General features: G+C 43.1%; 1 protein-coding gene across 6 annotated transcripts in view; it reads left to right on the top strand.

Annotated features, from left to right (window-relative positions):
* HIVEP2 (HIVEP zinc finger 2) overlaps positions 1-22,499 on the top strand; it is a 150,318-nt gene that overhangs the window by 48,288 nt on the left and 79,531 nt on the right. Inside the window, exons 1-2 of one of the 6 annotated variants that reach the window (XM_076333738.1) lie at positions 8,452-8,576; positions 17,803-17,864. The exons of 2 other annotated variants lie outside the window; for them this stretch is intronic. The gene's annotated coding sequence lies outside the window, so the exon portion shown is untranslated. Of the gene's footprint in view, positions 1-8,451; positions 8,577-17,802; positions 17,869-22,499 lie in introns of those variants that run through there. 3 more of the 6 variants (XM_076333734.1, XM_076333736.1, XM_076333740.1) reach the window with 3 other exon arrangements.

Genomic DNA, 22,499 nt, shown 5'->3' with positions numbered 1-22,499 from the left:
TCTTGCAATAGATTTTAAAATAGATCGATATCACAGCACAAAGTGGGAATTTTCCTCATTTTTTCTGCAGTTATGAAAATGCCTAGATAGTAGTATTGTGCAGTAAATGTTAAACATTAAAAGCTGGTTTTGTGTGTACTGATAAGAGTAGATTGGTAGAGGAGGAAGTTAACTTGAGTTTGGTTGGTAAAGCTGATAGGAGTGTGGTGGAAATCAAAGTGGGGGATGATTGTAGACTCAAAGCAGTAACATGCTGTCTTTGAAGGATGGGTTTGGGTCAATGACATAACAAGAAGTGATAATGAGGAGGACTTTAACCCTAAATTAAGAAGAAAAAAAAAAAGAGGCAGATGATTCTATACAAGAAGCTGCACAACTGATGCAAAAAGTCAGCCAAATATAGAGAGAATGAAATCAGCATAACATGAAGTACTCTCTTAAAATACAGAGAAATAGAGGGGATTTTACTACCGTGCTATGGCAGAGATCAATTAAACTGTGCAGAATGGCTATGCAAAATGTTTGCTGCAGGGAAATCACCGTTTTCCGTAGATTCTGGGAAGGAGTGCTGGCACACTGCCGGCAGTGATTTATTTTCACCCAGCCCTGGTGCTTGTGGCTGGCACTCAATGAAATCTTTCAGGGTAAATTATTTATTTAATTAAGAACGGCCACAGTTGCACCAAGAGACTGGCAGAATAGCAGCAGGAAGTCTGTTAGAGATTAAGCCTAACTTCTTACAGATAGGCTGCTTATGTATACTATCAATAATTAAAATCATAAATAAGTGTACGTTGACATTTTTGTTTAAGCTTATTAACAACAGTTCATAATATTGAATGCGGTGTATGTACTGCCATACGTTGTAGTCCTCTAATTTCTTGTTTAACTGACCCAGAGGCTTGTGCAGCAAGCTAAGACATCAGATTGTTGCTAACTGAACTTCTGAACTTTTCATAAGAAAACGTGACGTCAGTAAGAGAAGAGTCAAATTTATGAGTGCGTAAGCATGAGCAACCCAAAACCTTTCATTTCAGCAGGCATTCCCACGAAAGCGAAGAGAGAAGTCCCCCTCTTCTTACGCCAAACAGGCAAGGTAATGCTTTCTTCTTAGTTTAACATATTCCAGAGATAACAGTTATAGCTGGTGGTTTGAGGGAGTCCCAGGAAGAGAGGAATTTGGATATAACTAACGAGAGAAACTGTCATTTGAGGAGAAATCCCTAGAGAGTCTCTACAAGATTTCATATTGTTATCTGTGTTGTTTTAAAAAAAAAAAAGGTGAAACAATGTGATTTGGTAATCGTGCTTTTATAAATAAATTTGATTTTTGAAGAATATATTCTGAGTTTGATCCTTGCTTTCTTTCCCTGGTTATTGAGTAATAAGAAAAAAATCTTGCAAGAGGAAAAGAAGCCACCTCTTTTAGAGGAAACCACTCACGGATTTAAACTGTGTAGTTTGGCATGAAGGGAAAAAATGGACAAACGTTTTGAAAAATATCAGAAATGGACAGTTTTGAAACATCAGACATATTTGGTTTTGGACGGGCCTAATAAGCGAATCAACACAGAGCTAAACTCACCTTCCAGGGTCAAGTTCCCCTTTCAGTGGGTGCTGGCGGCAGGGGCCAGCAGGCAGGCTGCCAACAGCCGAGGTGGGGCTCTCTCCTTCGCATGGGGTGGTTGGGACCTTCCCCTTTCCTCCCCCGGCGCTTCCTCCCCAGTCCTGCTGGCTGCCTGATGGTCCTTGCTGAAGCTGTCGACAGCAATGTCTGAAACACCCCTCGATTTCGAGAGGTTGGCTTTTCTTTCCGCAGCCTGGGCTCTCCAGCGCTGCCGAAACTTGGAGCAAGCGGGCAGCTGGGGTTTGAGGAAGGGTTTCGCACTCTCCTGGCTGTGGTTTCATGTCTTGGAGGGGCTGCTCCTGCTACCTGTCCTCTGCGGCTGCCTGCCTGAGCTCACGCTGGGCTGGTTTGGGCAGCTGGATGGGCAGCGAGCTGTTGGGCGGCTAGGGGTTTCTGATGGGTTAGCACCTTGGATTGGCTTCCCACGGGCACAGGCAAACTCTAGAGCTGGCAGGAGCACACGGCTGGTGTGGGGGGGAAGAAGCAAAGCGGCATCTCCCCCTCTTGGGTGGCAGCTCGCCATTCGACTAACCTTGCCGGAGCATGAAATAGCATCCTCAACATGCAGATCAGATCTTGTACGTGCAAGGTCCTTCACACTTGAGTACTATGTTACATTATCACGGTAATCAGGAATGGATACTGAGAAGATGATGGTGAAGGACAGCGGTGTTTCCTATGCTGCCCTTTTCCGCTCCCCACTTTTGGTGACCCCAAGTCACTCTCTGTGTTTCCCTTTCCAGGTGGAGTTAGAAATGGGTATACATTCAGAATTGGGTTTTTATTGACAGCACTTGTGAACAATCAAAGATTGTTTGTGCAGATTTGCAATCAAACTTCAAACTGAAATGAATGTCACTTCAGAATAGTTCGTTTGCAGTCACTGTTTTTATTTTTTGCAGAGCTAAAAGGCTTTCCAGTATCTCCTAGGTACTCCTAGTTACTGTGCGCTGGAATCATAGAATCACAGAATGGTTTGTGTTGGAAGGGACCTTTAAAGGTCGTCTGTTCCAACCCCCCTGCTGTGGGCAGGAACATCTTTCACTAGACCAGGTTGCTCAAAGCCCTGTCCGACCTGACCTTGAACACTTCCAATGATGGGACATCCACAACTTCTCTGGGCAACCTGTTCCAGTGTCTCACCACCTTCATTGTAAAAAATTTCTTCCTTATGTCCCGTATAAACCTACCCTCTTTCAAAACTGTTGCCCCTTGTCCTGTCACTACAGATCTTGGTAAAATGTCTCCCTCCATCTTTCTTATAAGCCCCCTTTATATATTGAAAGGCTGCGATAAGGTCTTCCCGGAGCCTTCTCTTCTCCAGGCTGAACAACCCCAACTCCCTCAGCTTTTCTCTATAGGAGAGGTGTTCCATCCATCTGATCATTTTTGTGGCCCTCCTCTGGACCCGCTCCAACAGGTCCGTGTTTGTCTCATGCTGGGGACCCCAGAGCTGGACGCAGTACTCCAGGTGGGGTCTCACAGGAGCACAGTATGGGAGGAGAATCACCTCCCTCGACCTGCTGGCCACGCTTCTTTTGATGCAGCCCAGGATGCAGTGGGCTTTCTGGGCTGCAAGCGCACGTTGCCAGCTCCTATCCAATTTTTCATCTACCAATATCCCCAAGTTCTTCTTGGCAGGGCTGCTCTCTATCCATTCATCCCCCAGCCTGTACTGATGTTGAGGATTGCCCTGACCCATGTGCAGGACCTTGCACTTGGCCTTACTGAATTTCATGAGGTTCACATTGACCCACTTCTCAAGCCTGTCAAGGTCCCTCTGGATGGCATCCATTCCCTCAAGTGTATCAACTGCACCACTCAGCTTGGTATCATCCACAAACTTGCTGAGGGTGCACTCAATTCCACTGTGTCATTAATAAAGATATTGAACAGTATCAGTCCCAATATGGACCCCTGAGGGACACCACTTGATACTGATCTCCATTTGGACATCGAGCCGACTGCAACTCTCTGGATGCGGCCATCCAGCCAATTCCTTATCCATTGAATAGTCCATCCATCAAATCTGTCTCTCTCCAAGGTAGAGAGACAGGGATGTTGTGTGAGACTGTGTCAAAGACCTTACAGAAGTCAAGACAGACAACATCGGTTTCTCTTCCCTTATCCACCAGTGCAGTCACTGTAGAATAATATATATAATAAACCTGTCATGTTTTGATGGTTAACTTTATTTTGTCCCTTCAAGTCAAGTGGCATACATATGATGTGAACAGACTGCTGAGACTGGTATTATTTTTCATCACCATATTCTAAAAATATTTTTAAAGAATTTTGGTAAAGAATAGATCTCAAAAGTGTTTTTAATTAATATCTTGGAATAGGAAAGTACACTTTCCTCAACGTACAGTTACTCAACTGTAAACGAGCTAGTTATTTAACAGACCCAAACTGAGTACAGTGAAATGAAGAACCCTCAGATCCTTTTGCTGCAGCTGCAGAAGAGGCTATTGCTATCAAATGCTAGTTTCTCATTTCAGCAAAACCTGGTTCCAGGTGCTCAGGCAACAGCTTTCCTTAGTTTCATGGTTTGATTGGCTTTAAAACTTTGACATAAACCCTGTAATTTACTGTTAACTATGCTACCAAATATAACCAGTTTAGACTATGTAATAGGTAGTGATAATTTGAAATTTAACTTTAAGTATACTTATTTCCAAAAATAAAAATGTTGATTTTCATGTTAAATACCTAAAATAAGCACAACTCCCACCACCACCATCCATTGTTACTTGTCTTAGATTTCTTCAGGGGTGTTTGCATGCAAAGGGAGGTATCAGATGCCTACTTCCAAATAGGGAAAAATCATTATGAAAAATCATTATGTAGTCTTAGAAGCCTCTACTTCTTTAATATTTTAATTTTGCTTTTCAATTATAATCAATATTACCTGTTTTGTCAATGCTAGAATTGGGAGAAAAGCCCTAAGAGATTGATGTGCAGGCAGAGTGAGAATAGCATGACTATTTTTATGTTTCTGACATCAGTGTCCTGGTTTATCTAATGTTGTATGACACGGTGACTAAATGCTCCATACTATTCCATCCTCAGCGAGCCAAACATCTTTTCCAGTATTGCCCCTTGTTTCAAAAGTTGTAGAAACTTTTAAGAAATAATTTGCTAATTTGGGGTGTTCTCTTACTGTCTGTTTGGAAAGCTAACAGTCTCTTTACTTTTCAGAAACAATATTCCTACACCACATTAATGTATATTTCTAATTGGATACTCATGTGTCAGTAAGAGATAATTCATCAGCTTCCTACTTCAAATATGGCATTTTTAAAACTATCATAAAGCTTTGTTACAACAGCACAACTCTGCACTCTTTTATACTTATTTAGATGGGTACATTATTTTTTCTCTATATTGAAAAGCAATACATTTTTACTACCAAGAACAGTAAAAGCTGCTCCTGCCAGATCCTCATTTTTCTGCATCTCCTTTTACCCCATAGATAGCACCTTCACCGCCCATCTGTCACATTCCCACATCTGTACCTATTCTGTACATGGGTTTGCTGGGTTCCTTTATGTTTTTAAGAAAACAGGCTTTTGAAAAGTCTGTTGGCTTCCAGAAGTAGTTGCACAAACCAGCCTTGTGTGCTAGGTCTCCTGTATGAGAACTGACAGAACTGACAGCTGGTTGTAAAAAAAAAAAAAGAAGAAAAGTGAACTATGCCAAAAATTTCACTTTCCAAATGGAGTAAAATGCCTGTTTTATGTGAACAAAGGGTTTTGACTATTCCCTGTTCAAACAACCCCTTGGTCTTTTAATGATGCAGAGATTTGGATTGCATCCCCTTAATGGGTATTGACCGAGTCTGTAGTGTCCTTTTCCTGGGGGTGTGTGTGAAAGTAACGTTAGCTGTAACGCTGTAGTAAGGTGCTACAGAAGTGGACTCCCAGGACCCTTCCAAAATGCCTGGCCACTGTGATTAACCCGTTCTGTGTTTCAACAGGCAAATGGCACATGGGAAGTTAACTTTCCAAGCACAGCTGGGTGTTGCAGGAGCAGCCTGGTGCTTCCCAAACATTTGAGCAGTTATTGCTTTACAGCTGCTGTTCAGACACAGAGAGTGTATGCTGCAGCTTTCTTTTTCCCAGTCAAGGTATAAACAGACCTTTTGAGAATTATGAACGCAGCCCTAAAAGTTAGTCAATCTCACAGTATTTATGTTGAGCTTCAGATCCTGGTCTCCCTTCTACGTTTACTTTGGTTAATGGTTGATATGGTGCCACGGATGTCTCTACGGCTTTAACTAAATGCACAGAGACAGCCAGCTCCAGCCAGCTTCTGCCTCGTGCAGCTGGGCAAGGAGGACGAGAACGGAGCTTTAACCCTGTTTTCCACACAGCCTCCCCGCCTCTCGCGCCCTTTGAGTGGCCGGTGGCCGCTGGTGTGACTCAAGAGCAGATGCACCCGCTGGTGGAGTTGCCAAGGAGCTGCCCTGGCAGCCTCTGCTGGGCGGGCACCTCGTGCTGCTCCTCCCTCGGTGCCAGGGCCGGGGACACCACAGGCACGGTGTCTCCTGGGGCAGCTCTTCCTTGGCGGGGATTTCCCTCCAGCCGGGGGATCTCCTGTTCGGGACACCGTTTCGTTTGCCTCACCTGTCACGCGAGAGGTGGTGTCCAGGGTATGCGTTAACATCCCTGCCTCGCGGCTTTTGCAGCTTTGAAGATGCAGCAGTGCTCCAGGCACGTCCCCGCCACAGCCGTGCAATGGTGTGGTGATGGGGCCGTGTACCTCAGTCATAGCCCATACCGCCTCCGCGGAGAGGGGCTGGAGGGAGAGGGGAGGGGAGCACGGCGGGTGGAACAGGGAGCGCGGCCCTTCCGCAGATGTCAGGGTGGGAGAAGAGGCAAGCTCGCTCCACTCGCTCAGGCTTGTGCAATGGCAGAAGGGAGGTCCCGGGCTGTGAGTTGTGAAACTCTGATCCATCACTGACTAACGTTACATGAATTTCAGAATGTGTGGCAAAACATAATATATGGCTTATAAGCTGTTTAAAGGCTCCTGACAAAGCGGGGGGTTACAACACTCACTTCTGAACGGGTGAGGGGCTTTGTGCACTTCATGTGAAACATTGCGGGTTGTATTTTCCCATGGAATTTGCAAACTTGCTACAAAGTACACTTAGGTACTTCACAGGTTCTTGGTGATGTGGTATGGCACACATTTACACCTCTCCTATTTTTCCTGACACTTGTGTCATTGTAAGAGCTCCTACAATTGAAAGCAGTAGGGGATTTGAATGTTTTGGCTCCCCCATCTTCTGTAGGAAGCGAATTGTTTTATTCCAGGGCACTGCATTGAGTGGGCACCAGCGAAAGACCCGGAAATGACAGGAGGAGAAAAGAGAGACTCGTGCTAGGTGTCTGCAGCAAGTCGGTTAGGATAATCAGCTAGAGGGCACCAATGAATATTTCTTCTTAGGGCTGTTAAATTAGGCCATGTGGACTGCCAGCATATAGATGCATGAGAGAAACATGAGGGCTTTGCGAAACAGTTGTGCTAAAAATAATTTTCGGTGTTATTTTTAATAATGTTATCACAGATGAAGAAAGCGAGGTAGAAGTTTGTAGCCTGGGACATTTCTTTCTCCTGCTTTACAGGGTAAACACTATAAATCCTTGAGTGTTTGTTTGGCTAGGTAATGCTTTCCAAAAGTATGTCAATGAAGTAGGCATCGGAGTCATAAAATACTTTCCTATATTTAGATTTTAAATATGCGATAGAAAGTCATTAGCTTTTAGATTCCTAAGCACCAAAATTGCTTCTGAAAAGGGGTCTTGGATGTTAAAATGAGTTAATTAAAAAAATAAAGATTTTAATATTGCCAGAAATGCAGTCAGTGTTTCGCCATCAGCAGTGTTAGTAGGCTCAGTTATATCCTAGTAAGTTTGGTTGGTGTGAGGGCATGAGAAGGATCCTGAAACTGTTGAAGGGGGCAGGAGTATTGTGGGATTACCAGTTGATTGGTTAATTTAGACGATTATGTTTTTAAGTTGATATTAATGCCAAAAAAAATCCAGTTGCACAGCATTATAGAGTAATTTAGGCTAGAAGGGGTCTCTGGGGGTCATCTTTCTAGACCCTGCTCAAAGCAGGTGCGTGGTACGTGGTTTTGCAGTCATCGGTAACTTACCTTTATGTGGTTTTGATTTGTGCAAGAAAGATTAACTATTCAGGTCTTTTTTTGAGTAGTAGAGAGGCAAATGCCAAAAAGGGGTAAAAATGAAGCTGAAAGTATTTTACAAAGAAGTTGATCCAGATAGCGTTGGAAGTGTCACCAAAATATCCCACACCATTTCATATACATTGATTTTTTTTTTAGAACAAACATTGCTCTTGGGTAGCACAAGGGACTTAGTTTGAGCATTTGTGAATTATTTTTAAATTGTTCTTTTCATTACTGGCTAATATACAGAAGGAATTGGTAAATAGTAAGAGCAAAGGCTATACAGCGTTTTATAGCCAGTGGTTCTGTTTAGACTTAATCCCTATAATGCAGTGTTAAAATTTACAAAACAGCTTGTAATTGCAGTAGCTTATTTAAACCAGCTATTTGTGGTTATGTCTGCTGAGGAAACTTAAACTTCAACGTTCCCCAGCCATCTAATAGCAGCAAATTGACTGCGGGTCTCTTGTAAGAATATCTAAATGTAGGCTGTTGAATAATCCCTTTGGGGGCCCTGTAACTATTTTTGTGCCTGGATATGCGTCATCAGTGGGTATTTTCTCTGGTGACTAGCTTACATCAGTAGGTCTCCTACCATACACTCTATCAGTGAGTGACTTATGATTGATGGGAGTCACGGCTGCTGTTTAGCTTTTATCTGTGACCTCAAATAATGGACAACAGGAATTTCCAGGCTGTTAAATTCCTTGAATGACTGAAGACACGGGATGGCTCTGCTGATAAATGCAGGTAGTACCCAGATACTGGGTGTTCACCGGGAGCCGAGGCGGGGAGGAAGGAGAGGGGGGTTCCTTGGCTGCAAGGCAGTGAATCCGGCTCCGACGCGTAGCCGAAAGGTACGCTTCCCCGGAGGCTGGGGAATCGGCTGCGCCAGAGGACCGCTGAGCCACCGTGATGCTCGGACTAACTCTCCCAAGCTCTCCAGCCATACGTGCCCGCCGGTGGCAGTGGCGTTTCAATGTTTAACTGGCTGATCTTTAGGGCAGTTTGTCGGGTCCGTTTTATCCCAGGGAGACGCGCAGTTTGCATCTCTGTGGAGGGAAGTGCTGTGGAATTTTCAGCTGCAGCCTGGTTGTTTTCTTAACCCTTTTTGTTACTGCCCGTGAGCAGCGAGTGGATTTATTGGAGTGCTTAACCCAGGTGCTATCTAGGCTAAATCTGAAGGTGCAGTAGGCTACGTGGTTTTAAGGTTAAGTTGCACCTGCCACAGTGACCCACTGAGCATGTGGTCATAGTTCATTTCCTGATGTTCAGTACTTCATGTAACGAACATAAGGACTGCAGATACTGAGTTATCTCCTCTTTCTCCTTCCACTCTGCCTTTCTGTCAGAAGCTGACATGCGAAATGGGGCTGCAAGACAGCTACGAGATTTTTGTGAGTGTTACCTGTGATGAATTTAGCAGCTTGAGTTAGCCCTACGGCAAGGCGCTTTGTCATTTCTTCTTCTTTCCCCCCTGTTCTTCCTGTCTCTCCCGGGCTCAGTCCCTTTGATACAGCTGTGATAGGAAACGGGAGATCAGCTCTCTGTGAACTCGAGCTCAGAAGTCTCTCAAGCCCTTCTCCTGGCAACCAGGGAGTAAAAATGACAGACATGGATGCTCTCGGTGTGATTGATGATTAAAAAATGTCCTTAATACTGTTTATCGCGCAGCATTGTTTGGCTGAGGGAGGATAGCAGCTGGATCCAAATTCCTCCTCACCACTTCTTCCTGTTGGCAGGTAGCCCTCCGCATGGGCTGGGCTTGCAAACTTTCACGCGGGTCTTACTTATTTGAGTGCCTACTATTGTCTTTCACTCAGGTGACAGCAGGTTGGGTTTTGTGCAGGATTTTGAGACTTGAAAACTTTCAGAGGGAAAACAGGAGCTTCGCTTTAACTCTCCTGTGTGTCTCCTCCTCCGCATGTACTAGCCCAGAGGTCGCAGTTAATGAATGAAACCAGGCTTCCTGCAGGAGCCAGTTAACCCACGTCTGTGCATTTGTTGACACAGTGCTTACATAAAGCTGCCTTTGGTAGCAATGCATGTGCTGTTGTGGCGTGGATGCCCTCGCTCGGAGGGATACAGGTTATGTATACCTTTCCATTCCTTGCAGACAGGTGCCTGGTACAACACATGCACTGGGTCTGAAGCAAGTTTCCTCATCTGCTCTCTGGCTAGTTGTGTGCTGGTTAAGAATTGCGTTTGACAGAAGTAGTAGGAAGAGAAGCGGCAATTAAAAAGAGGCTTGGAAGATCAAGGGAGAGGAGGGAATGAAAAGGTTTTCATTGAACTGTGATTTACGAGTATACTCTTCCTTTGTTTCTGTATCTTTTTTTTTTTTGCAGTCACTTCAATAAGACTTTGTGATTCATGACAAACTGGTTATATAATTCAAAATCTGTAAAAGGTTAGGCACAAAAAGCTTGATGAATCTTGAGTCATTTGCATTAAAATTCAGTGAATTTTCCTGAGGTAGTGTACTTACAAAACATAAAGCTTGCTAACTAGTTGATGTTGCTATATGTATTATTTGCCACAGCTTTCTAGGAATCATTATGCCCAGCTACACATTAATATCTTTTGGCTAATATTGACCTCCTTTTCCCCCATTTTTAGGGGGAATGTATTTTAGGGTAGTGATAGTATTTTAGGGTAGCTTTCATTTACAGTGTTTGTGCGAAAGCTCAGCATCACCAACTTTCCAGAAAGATGCCTCAGGCCTTCAAAACATTTCAGAAAGGGTCGTCGTTTGCTGGGAAAAAGCGTTAGCAAGTTGCCTGCCATTTCCTGATGCTTGGCACAGGGGCTGTCTGCAAGGCAGAGGGATGAAGTCCAAACTGACACATGGCAGTGTGTGTAGGTACCTCCCTGTGTGCTGTAAAAGAGGTGTCGTGTTGGGGACAAACTAATTTAGGTGCTGACCCTGCAGTGAAGTCACGCCAGGTGGATGCCTGGGTCATATGCCTAAGTGCAGGCATCAAGTTCTGCTTGCACAGCTTGAATTGAGGAACGATGACCGCGGTGGCTAAAGCCTTGTTTTTCCAGAAGAGCCTTCACCTGTTCAATGGCCGCCTTTAAAATCTTGTCAGTCACCCTGGACAATGGCTAACCAGATATTTCATCTTGGCAGTTAAAATAATTAGGTGTTGTGAGCAAGGGATACTGCACATTCACTGGAAGTCAAAGCATCCGCTGCTGCATCTTGTAATAACTCCATCGGCAAACCTCTCCCTCCTCCAGCGAAGCATGTTGGTGTTTCAGTGTGCAACTAGTTCCCAGTGGGCATAGGACTGTAATTACCGTACTTGGGAGGCGAAAACGGAGACTGAATCTGACACGGGAATATCAGGGGCTTCATTTTGAAATTTTTTTAAAGATTAAATACAATTTATTTCTCTCCTACCTGTTAAATCTATGACTGCACACTCTGTACAGCTGCTGTAGTGTCGGATATTTGTTGAGGGACATAACAATGAATTGGTATTTAGTACTTTTGTATCGTTTTGACAAAGTACTCTCAGTGCTAAAATACTCTTGAGAATAAAGAGGTGCCCTGGGATGGGAAGAACAGCAAAGGTAATACAAAGCTCACCTTGCCCATGGCCCTCCCTTCTGCCAGCACTATTTTGTTTGAAGAGTGACTGTATGGAGCAGGCACTGCTGCTCAGTCACTAACGAAATCATTAACGCAAGTAGAGATATGTTGCTACTGTGAGCCGCCTATACGTTGTAAAAGTATTCTGAAATACGAGGCAAAGTAGTGATTTCACTACTTCAGGGCACACGGTATCTTTTGATTGTGTTAGTTCAAAATCATCTTATTATAGTCATGAATACTTGGTCTCTCAAGGTGATCTTTGTGTTTCCATAAAGTCACATTGAAATCATTGAACCAGTTCCTAGACGCTAGGAAACTCCAATTTTGGTCAGCTTGTGTGAGGAAGGGCTTGGATAGTTTCATTGGTTTGTTTTGGGTTTTGTTTCTTCAGGTGTCGTGGAGGAAATATGGGTTAGCCATCGCCTCATTTAGACATTATTTTGCTGCAGGGAAAAATAAGGAGTTACTCATAAACATTGTTGATGTTTGTAGTGAGTGGAGTAATAAAGAACGAAGAGGAAGAAAAGCAATGCAGTGAAATAGTATAAGGAAAATACAGCGTAAAGAAAAGTTGGAAAAGTTGAAAAAGGTATTGATATTACATTTTTGTGGTATTTCATTTTTTTAATCCAATTGATAAGATAAATGAAGAGCCTGCCATCTTTTTGATGTTATTGTGTGCAATAATGTGAACGAATGGAGTCAGATAACACTTCAGCTCTTCCTGCACGCTCTGTGCCTGATGACCTTGGTCCTGAAACCTTTGCTCATCAGCTCAGTCCCTCCTGCAGGCGGCCAGCGACTTTCATAAGGCTGTCGGAGATCCAGGACCAGGCTGTCAGTAAGTTAATAGATTTGTAAATGTTACCCTGGCATCGAGTTAGTTTGAAAGGAATCCACCCATCTGTTTGCACATGGGGAAGAAGAGAGAAGGAAGATACTGCAGATGAAGCCTGTGTACTGTGGCAGACGGGAAGGTACCTCCTCTATGTCAGTAGCCCAGCACCAACTCCTGTAAACTGTGGCAAAGTCTTTTCTTCATCTCCTGTTTTGTTTCCTGTATACACAGTGCAGTAATTCCTGTAGGGATTTTTGCTCTTGGCAGTATTTCTCTTTACTGCCACAAAGTGAGCGTTTTCCTGCAGGACCTCAAACAGCTCAACAAGTGGTGTGCTGCCAGTGACTCAGCGCGGAGACCCTGTCCATCTGCTCGCAGCCACGAGTACTCCCTACCAGCCTCCTATTTTCAGATGCAAAGCTGTATGTGAATCCTGAGATAGGAGCGGGTAAGGGACAGGGTTATCCTGGGTAAAGATGTCCCGTACCCCAGGGAGACAGCGAGGGAAGAAGCTCCCTTCCAACCAAGGTTAAAATCTTCCCGAGGCAGATCCTGGCCCTTCGCGGGGTATTCAGGTTGGCTTGGAAACTTGGTGTAAAGAAGGCAAGAAAGAAATGCCGCACACTGACATCCCCAGGACCCTTGATAACGTCAGGACACCTGACAGTACAGTGGTACTTCAAAAATATCACTGTTGTGAAGGATTTACATGGTACTGCAATAGCTAATAACATGAGTGCGGTACAAGGCACTAATTCAAGATTGCTGAGGAGTTTGCCAAGTGTCTGTAGTTTCATGTCATGACTTTGTCCCTTTGCAGACAGGCCTTTAGCATTGAGGAGTTTTCCAGAAACTCGTCCAGCCTTTCTTTTTCTCAAGCACAATTGCCAGTTGCTACCCTGCTAGTTAGAAATAATAGCAACTAAGTTAAACAATGAAACTCCTTATCAGGTAATTTTGTTTTCACAAACTTATTCTAACATGCTCAAGGACGGACTCTCTTCAGCTTTCCTTCTTGTACACTTATTTATACTTTTAGGCAGTGAGGTGAATGTACTTTTGGGGATTGCTCTGCACACTGCTTGTGACCGTCTTTGTTCAGCGACAGAGGAGATGATAGATACAAAGTCAGTCCGTGAGGTCCTGACATCTGCTGTCCCTTGCTTGGGAGGTAGGATATCAATCTGCAGTGTGACACTCCTTTCCCCCCTCCAGGGAATTCCATTTCCATATACAAAGGCCAGCCAGAAATCCTAATCTGGAAGCCTGTGATTTGGGAATGAGAAAGAAACGGGTTTATGACAACTAGGAGACACAAAACTCTTTAAACCCTCTTTCACTAATGTGCAGGAAGAAGTAATAGTAACCAAATTTTCTTAGTGTAACCAAACCATGGAGCATCACATTGAGTAAAGAGAATAGGAACCTTTGAGATTGCTTTGCTAGTAGATCTCCATCCTCCGTAAAGCTCAGGGCCATGTGCTGATGAAATACAGCCTGACTTTAAATGCGAACGGTGGTGATTTTTCACCCTCTTGACTCTTGACCAGGAAGGAGCTCGGGTCTCATTCCATGAGAAACTTGCCGCTGGTTACAGAGGGAACAAGGTTGCAAATCGGTTGCTCTTTTTAGTTTAGCATTTTCTACCTTGATTGCTATTAAATTAGATATCACAGTGGTAAAAGTTTCAAAGCCAAGATCACCTAGAAGGGAACAGCAATCTCAAAGAGTTATGAAGGAGTAAAATGGTGCAAATGAGCAAAAGGAGTATTAGGTTAACTACCAGGAAAAAAATCATTACGATGAAGGTCTGTTCTCCTGATGGAAACCAGAAGAGCTGATGAGTTTGAGTAACTCAAAAGTGGCCTGGACAAAACACTGTAAAATATACTACATAGGTTTTTCTTATTTGGGTATGAGATGATCTAATAGACTTTGGTCATTTCCTTTTTGATCTAATTTCTGGGATTCTATGATCACTTTTAAAAAAGGTCATTTTCTTGCCTGTCTCACTGCAAACCTTCTTCCTGAAAGTTTTTGGCACTTTTTACCACAAAGGGAGGCATTTGTAGAAATCCAACATGGTGGTATTTTGAAGACTCCAAACAGATTTTTCATGGCCATATCTTGCTGTTGCTCCATTGTAAAATTCCCAGAATACTTGATGGGAGTTTTGCATTAAAATTATATGGTATTTATATCTAGCTACTCTTTAGAGGCCCGAGTCATATACATGCTCTATTCCCAGAGTAGCCTTCTTCCAGTTCTTTAAAGCTACAATTTGGCTTTACAGGAAATAATAATCATGCCTACCATACTGTAACTAAAATATTCAGACACATGAATCTTTTTCTTGACTTCCTATAAAAATGTCATTTGTAGCTTTTTTTTGTTTGTTCTGGTTTGACTATAATATAAACAAGAGTTTATTAAAGCGTTAGCTCGGAGTCGGAGTTCTTTCTTGAGACTGCAAGGTCTTACAAAAAAACACTATTGAAGCTGCAGGGCAAAAACACGTATTAACAGAAAAATGAATAATGAGTCTGTTTTCATATGGATTTTTTAAAAAGTACAGCTTGTAGTTGAACTAAATGTACTATTTCTTCCACTGCAGCCAGGAAGCCCTCATAGACTTTTGACAGCGCCGCCAAAAAAATTAATGCTTCAGCTGTTTAAAAGATATCAAAAGCTTGTTTGACAATTGTAATCTCTTCCAGGAATTTCCTTTACCATTTTCCCTCCCTATAAAAACTGATAACAAGATGCTTATATAGTAGAAACGGAAAGTCAGAGGTATGTTACAAAGCGTTGTGCATTCCTTCCAGCCTCACGAGATGAGGCACGACATCTCCACGGCGGGCTAGGAAACGCAGGCACTCCGTTGTGTAAGTAGCATTTGCTTCAAGGATTAACCGCTTGCCAAGATAGCGTGGATTTAAATGTTTCCTAAGCCATTTTTGAGTTTTTATGTAACGTGGCAGCCAACAGGAGAGCTGTTGGAGGTGGCTGGGTAGGAACTCAAAGCAGTGACCAAGGAAAGACAAAAACAAAGGAAGCAGAGAAATACACTGTATGTGCCAGCATCAGTTGACACAGCAGAACTGAAGGCAAGGGAAAGCAGCGCCAGCCCGGCTTCTCTTGAATTTCTGTCCTCACTTTTACACGCAACAAGATGTGACAAACTGAAATGAGACGCAGCTTGAACTTTTGTTCTCAAGCGTATCGGAAAGGCACTGAAACATGGACTCAAAGGTCAGAATTGTTCCCTTTTCTGTAACAAATTCCCAGGACAGCTGTTAATAGTACTCTGTCTTTTAAGGCTAATCTTTAATAGTATTCACGCATACGTAATATGAAATATATAGTATTACTGTGGCTGTGGTGAGGAGCGGTTTGTTCTTCTCTAATGATAGAAAGGAGATTCTGTGTTAGGAAGAGTGAGATAATGAAAGAGGTTGCTAATAAAAAAGCCACTGTGTTTGCAGAGGGTGCCCTTGCATTCAGCAAATGCCAGTTAGAGAAATGTCACTTTATATGTACGATGGGTTGTTACTGCACAAACACTTGTACAATTACGCGCTGAGTCAGAAAGGCAAGTTACCTTTGCCTCACAGCCATTATTTTAAAGCAAACGCAACTATCAGGCACACAAATATCAGGCGTTGTGGAAGGAGAACAGTAAAGTAATGACTGTTTGAAAATGCAGGCTAAAGAGAAAAAGAGTCAACGTAACAAGCCTTGGTGTTGTGGGGGGTAATTTTTACCATGTCTGCACTACATGGATTAGAAACATCATCTTTATATAATAGAGAAGTGAACGCTTCCTTTCCACCACTGAAATAAAGTTAATATACTGTTACGTTGTTCTGATGCTTGGAAATGGGAAGAGAATATACATGTCTTTCAGTTACCTTCTTTGATACTGAAATGTTTGTAGTCCACGTGCCTTTGTAAATGAGTTTGTGTACTTCCTTCTGTTGTGATACCAATGGTCTGGTATCACCAACATCTTCCTGATATACCCTGCTCTCAGCTCTTGTGTGGCTCTGACTGACTTCAGTAAATGGAATAAAGGGCAGTTCTGCAAGTGACCTGGTGCGAGACATGGCCTTGGGTGTTTATTACTCTCACCTGTTTGTAGGTGTTCTACCTGGTATTTTAGTTTGCATATTTTGCCTGAAGCTTCATTAGATTCAAGTCTAAAGAGGCAGAAGGCTCTGTGGATGCTGCAGCCACCTCAGGTGTGTACAGGATAGCTGCACTATATGTAGATTCGTGAGTTTTGCTCTAAGGCTATAAGGTTTGTCTTCCTTTCTAATGTGGTTGCCATCTGTGCTCGTGCTGGCTTCTCTCCGGCTTGTAAGAAAGAACACACTTCAGCAGGGATTGTGTTATCGTCGGTGGCCTGAACCTTTGTGCTCGCTTGACCTCATACCTCTAGGAAGCTCAGCCAGCAAACGTAGCACAGACCTCTGTGGCAGCACCCTCTGGGGTGCGTGGGCTGCCGGTTAGGTTGTCCTGCTTCCCTATATGCTGAGGTATTTTCATTGACATGCTCTTTTCACAGGTTTGAAATTGCTGTGGCTTTAAAGTACCAGCTTTCCCTAAAGAGGGAGCACTGTGCCCGCCTGAGGACCTGCTTGAACCCAGCATCTGCTGGGGCAGGACGGGGTGGCAAAAGTTAAATGGAGAGCGTTAGTTTGAAAAATTTTATGAGGTCACTATCCTTTTAAATTGGTTTACACAGATGGCTGTCTGGTTTGTTGCTTTGTCCTTGCTTAATAGTAACTGTTTATGGAAAAATGAATTGCTTTGCAGAAGGAGGTCCAAAAGCTCACGCTGTTGTTTCCCTTGCTGGAGATCTTCATGTTATTATGGGCATACAAAGATTGGCCTGAAATGGAGATTAATTATGAAGCGCGCAGTGAATAATTAACTGTTTGACTTGTTCCTAAGCTCTGTAGTCACCGGGTTAGAAATGATTTCCCAAACTGCAGGAGATAAGAGAAGGTTATTCCTGGTTTCACAATGTCCATATTGTTAGGGCTTTGTGCTGTGTGTACTCCGACATCAGCTGATACCTACGCAAGCCGGGTCCAGCTTCTCATCCAAACCACTTCCTGGGGTTTTCTCGGGTAATAGCAGTGATTCAGAAGACACCGCAGTGCCTCAGAAAGCCGTTTCTTACATGTCGCACCCAGACTGTGTGACCGGGAAGAAATGAGGTTCTTAGGAAAGAGTTTTGATCTTAAAAACACCCACATTTTTTTGTTTGTTCTGCATTCAGATTTAGATGTGCATTGCTTGGCTTGTGTCCTACTGACCTGTTCGTAGACTCATGGTATGTATCGTGGAAGATGTAGGAATGTGATGTGCACGTATGTGTGAGGCAGGAGCCTGAGACCAGCCTCCAGGCAGAGATGCTGACTTTGCGTCCACAATTGTTCCTACCTGGCAAAAAACCCCCAAGAAATAGACAGGATTAAAATTTTTTAAAGGAAAACAAATCTAAATAATGGTACTCTGCACTTTTGCAGGACTGTCTACTTAAGAAGCTGAGAGTGAGTTAGAAACATTGATGAAGCCTCTATTCTATGAGGTGGGTATGTGTTTTTATTACTATTTTGAAAAGCATAGAAAATTCAAACCATTTGCCCGAGCCCAGACACAGAGCTATTTAAGAGCTGTGAGTAGAGTCCAGAAGTTTTCTGCCATGGCACGTGTTCTGATCAATACTTACTAATAAGGTCTTTTGCCCTCCTCTGGAAGGAAGTGATGAGTTTTTGCATTCTGTTAGTGTTTGAAATGGCTCTTTTAATTTTCGATTTCTGACTAATGGAATAAGTGACTCTCACAGATACTTTTGCTCCGCTGTCCGCCCGCTCTTGTTGTGTAGTGGCCTTAGATCACAGTTTGGGGAGATAACAGTCTGTGATAGGGGAGTCAGTGGAAATCAAACGTGTCCACTGGATTCAGGCCAAACATAATCTGGGGTTGAGAAATGTTCAGTATGTTTCATTACTTTTTTATTTTAGCATTTCGTCACGGTCAGATGCACTAGCAGTCTTTTAATAAATCCTCTTTCGCGTTGAGACTTGCAGCTCAGGTTCGCAGACCCATGAGGGCTGGATAATTTGAATAAGTCTGAGAAGTGAAACTGAACATTTGTAGGTGCAGCAACTACAGGCAGCAAAACTAGTGAATCCTTGTAATTTCGATAGCCTTTGTCATTAAAGATACTGCATGCAAAACCATCAGCTCCGCTTGCCCTCTGCGTGAGCAGCTCGGACGTGGACCCTCAGCGCTTCCGTGCGCCAGGCTGGTCGCCCACCCCTGCTCGAGCGGCCCTGCTCCCGGGAAACTTGTTTTGGGACTTGTTTGGCCTGGAGAAACTCTCTCTTGGGTTCTTGGTTATTTGCACCGGTTTCCCTTTTGGCTTTGGGAGATAAACCAGCGAGTGGGCTTCTGCCTCCTGCTTCACGCCATTGGGATCCTGGACTTGCTGTGGCAAGGAATAAGTCAGGATTGGAATGAGTCTTTTTAAGGATTTAGGTTTTTCTTTAAACTGGTGTTTGCCTTTAACAGCCTTTTTAGAATAAATTACTCTGACAGTAAGTACCAGAATAGATATCGATAAAATATGAATTTATGCATGCCAGCATTTCTCCTTTTTGTTTCTATTCACAAATACATACCGAAAATTGACTCTAGCTCCATATGGCTCCCAATCTCTTCCCTCCCCCAGCTGTCAGCTTCTCCTTACCTGGATGAATAAAAGGGAGCAGCGTGCTGGGCCATGAGCTGAAGGTGGGTGTAGCAGAAAAGTTACATTCAAAATGTTTTTCTCTGGGACATCCCTGTGGCTCCTCAAGTGCCTCTCAGTTCAGATGGAAAAAGCATTATAAATACAATGCAGTTTGATGCCAATCTTAGCTTCACACTCTGAAAAAGGAATGAAAATACTCAGAGGGCGAGCTACCTATGTGCAGATTTGCTTTCTGGGTGATAGAGGCTGTGCAAAAGCATTCATTGCTTTAGAAGCTTTTCAGTACACATGGCTATTAATTAAAATAACTTATTTTTTAATCTGAAATTTACACTTGGTTGAATTAGAGATGACAGGCCTGCTTGTAATCTGTTCAACAGGGCTATAGGAAAGTTGAGATACCTCCACCCCAAGACCTTCCGTTTTCTGAACATGAGCACCATTTATTTTGCTCAGTTCTGAAGCGTTTAAGTTCAAAATCTATGGGGAGATTTGTAATACATCATTTGATTGAAATTATGCAAATCCATTGCTGTAGCGTAAAATGCTGTAAGATCTTTGGGAGGGAAACCGCCCGTTTCTTCTGCCTTAACGTGCCCGGAGGTGGAAGGTGCAGGTTTCCCATGTCGCTGCAACACGCGCGGTGGGACGGCACAGCTTGCTGCCTCGCTGCCTGCACTGCGCTGCCGGAAAACCCGCGCCAGTCGCTTCAACGCTTTGATGTGAACGGACTCCTCCAAGTCTCCCAATGGGGGAAGTCATGAGCCAGTATTAGGTGTTGTTGCCACTAATCAGTGATTCCGTTGTTACAGCGTTACCTCAGCTTCTGGGGCTGTGTGGGTGGGCAGCTAAGTGGTCTTCTGTTGCTGATGCTCTAGTCATCTGGTAAGGGAGCTGAAATGGCCACAGCTGATTTGGAGGTTTCTCCGGAGATTCCTTTCTGCCGCTGCCTTTAGAAACAGAACATGAGGCCACAGCTTTCTGTCCTGTTAAAGCATTAAGTTATATTGCCAAATTCAGAGCAGTTAGATCAAGTTTTAAAGATGTCTAGGGGATAAACAGAGAGAGAAGCAGCTAAGGAGGAACAGAAGACAAAACTGGTTGGAAGAACATTTAAACGGCAGAAGGTTCTGAAATACTTTACCTCTTGCTCTAAACTGGGACAAACCCTTGACAACTCTTACACAGTAAGATATCTTAGTTCAGAACATTTTAACTGTTGCTTCAGTTTTATTTTGCATAAAGATATTTTGATGGCGTGAAGGTATTCCAACTCATCTCGTACGTCTTGTTAAATTACAATTCACTGGGTAGCACAACAATACTGTTAAACTGTTAGTATTGAACTATCTTGTTATATCACAAGGCCTATTACTTTTATTAATCTTCATTTAAACCAGGGACAAAATTTCTGGTTTTTATGGAACTTTTCACATCTATCAAGTCAGTATGTTTTTCTTTCAGGAAACCCTTTCAGTATGAAAAGTTTGGATGAGTTACACAGTTTTACAAATGTTTTCAATTCTTACTATGCAGTTTCAATTTTTAAAATGAGTGAAACGTGCCTTCTTTTCTTGTCTATAAGCCCCATAAATCCCTAGAATTACATATTTATGACTGCATAGGATTTCAGCACAGATAGGGCTGACTTTTCCTTTCTGTGAGAATGTTTACAATTGAACGGTCTCAGGAATAAAACCTCAGCTTTTTCACGTGTATGTTTTGCGAATATAGAACTTGCACACACTCTGAGCCGTGAACCAAAACCTTCAGATTTAGCCAGCAGAGAGGAAGGAATTTGTCTGCTCTACAGCAAAAGGAAGTATTTGCTGTGTTATTGTAGTATATGGCCTTTTGCCATCTTTGATAAAGTATTTAAGGGTTGTGCACCCAAAGTCTGCTGCCCTCTTGACCCGTCATCCATCACCGGCTGTAGATGAGGTAGATGAGACGCAGCTCCATAGGAGAGCCATTGTTTCAGCCCCACGCAGCTCCTCCGAGAACGGAAGCTGCAGACAAAGCGGCTCCCTGTGATTCACCACGCCACTCAGCCTCCCGGTGTTTTCTCTTTTACCTATACCTTTTCTGGCCCCGCTCTCTGCCGGCCGAGGTGGACAGACACACGAGGAAGCTGTGGGATTGATCTGCTTTCCACTCAGCTTCGCTGGGCATGAATGAGACGAGCGTCTGGGATTTTTTTTTTCTGTAATAAAAAGGAAAACCAGAGACAGTTATCACAGCACTGTGCCTTGGAGATATATTTAAATTTATTTCCCTTTTGACTATTCAACACTGTTGATAGATGATGCTTAAAACACTGAATTGCCCATCATTTTTCTAGCGCACTGTGAATTGCCCAGTCTTTTTTTTCCCTCTCTGAAAGCAGTTCTGGTTACAGAGATGCCAGCATCCCCAGTAAGTATGCCAAGAATGTACAGTTATACTTTATACTGCTAAATTAACAGACAGGAATAGTCACACCAAACCAGATTCAGCTCCCAGATGGGAAAGTGTCTCCTCTAGCCCAAATTTTAATGACTTTTTTACATGAGAAAGTTTCACCAATATAGCATACAGTGTGATTTAAAACAAATGCTGTCATCTCTCTACGTTTGTGACAGGTAACTTGTAGAAAATAGTGATGATTTCTTTGTTTTCAATGACCAACCAGGGATTGGAAATGTCTGGACATTTAGGTAGGTTAACTCATCTCTTAGTATCTTAAACTATTTACATCTAAAAAGATTATTTTTAGTTTATCAATTATACTTTTCTGAGCACTGGTTTGAAGTGAAAACCAGGATCTGATTCTTATTCGATTTGTTATATATGCAATTCTCTTAGCTTTGTGAATTTAGTTATAATTTACATTCCTGTAAGTGGCAGGGGAATGAGTCCTAGATGGCATAACAACAATAACAGAAAAGCTAACTTCGATTGTTGCGGTATGTGGTGCTGATGGCGTGAAATATTCTCAGACAGACATTTCTGTCTCTTGACTAGGAAGGATCTGTTCATGAGATGGTGAAATCTGTCGTCTTTGACGATTTGCCTGTGCCGGCTGGAATACTGTGGGAGATTTCGGCCCCCTGCAAATTTTAACAATGACTGTGTTATGATGAAATGAGGCAGGAGTTTTACGATTTGTTTGAAAGAAGGGAAAGGCTCTTCCACTTTTTACGAACACTTTACCTAAGAAGAGATGCTGAAGTCCATAGCCTGACTTCTCCTTGGAACCGCTTTAGGTTCCTGCCATGAAGCCGAGTGAGATACGCAAGTGCTAGAAGAAAAAGTTAAAAGGGGTGTTCGGATAGAAATACAGAATTCTCTGTGGTTGTACCAGACACTGTAAATACCATATCTCCCAGTCATTGCAGGTGCTCAGACACTGGAGAGATACTTTAGATGGGATTACTTTGTGCTGTTCACGGTATTTCTAGTTTTCAGTGCACTGTACTACTCTATTCC

This window comes from Aptenodytes patagonicus, chromosome 3 (assembly GCF_965638725.1).
Source record: "Aptenodytes patagonicus chromosome 3, bAptPat1.pri.cur, whole genome shotgun sequence".
In the NCBI taxonomy this organism is placed as follows: Eukaryota; Metazoa; Chordata; class Aves; order Sphenisciformes; family Spheniscidae; genus Aptenodytes; species Aptenodytes patagonicus.
The sequence above is the reverse complement of the archived record's forward strand: the minus strand, read 5'-3'. Positions and strand labels throughout refer to the sequence as shown.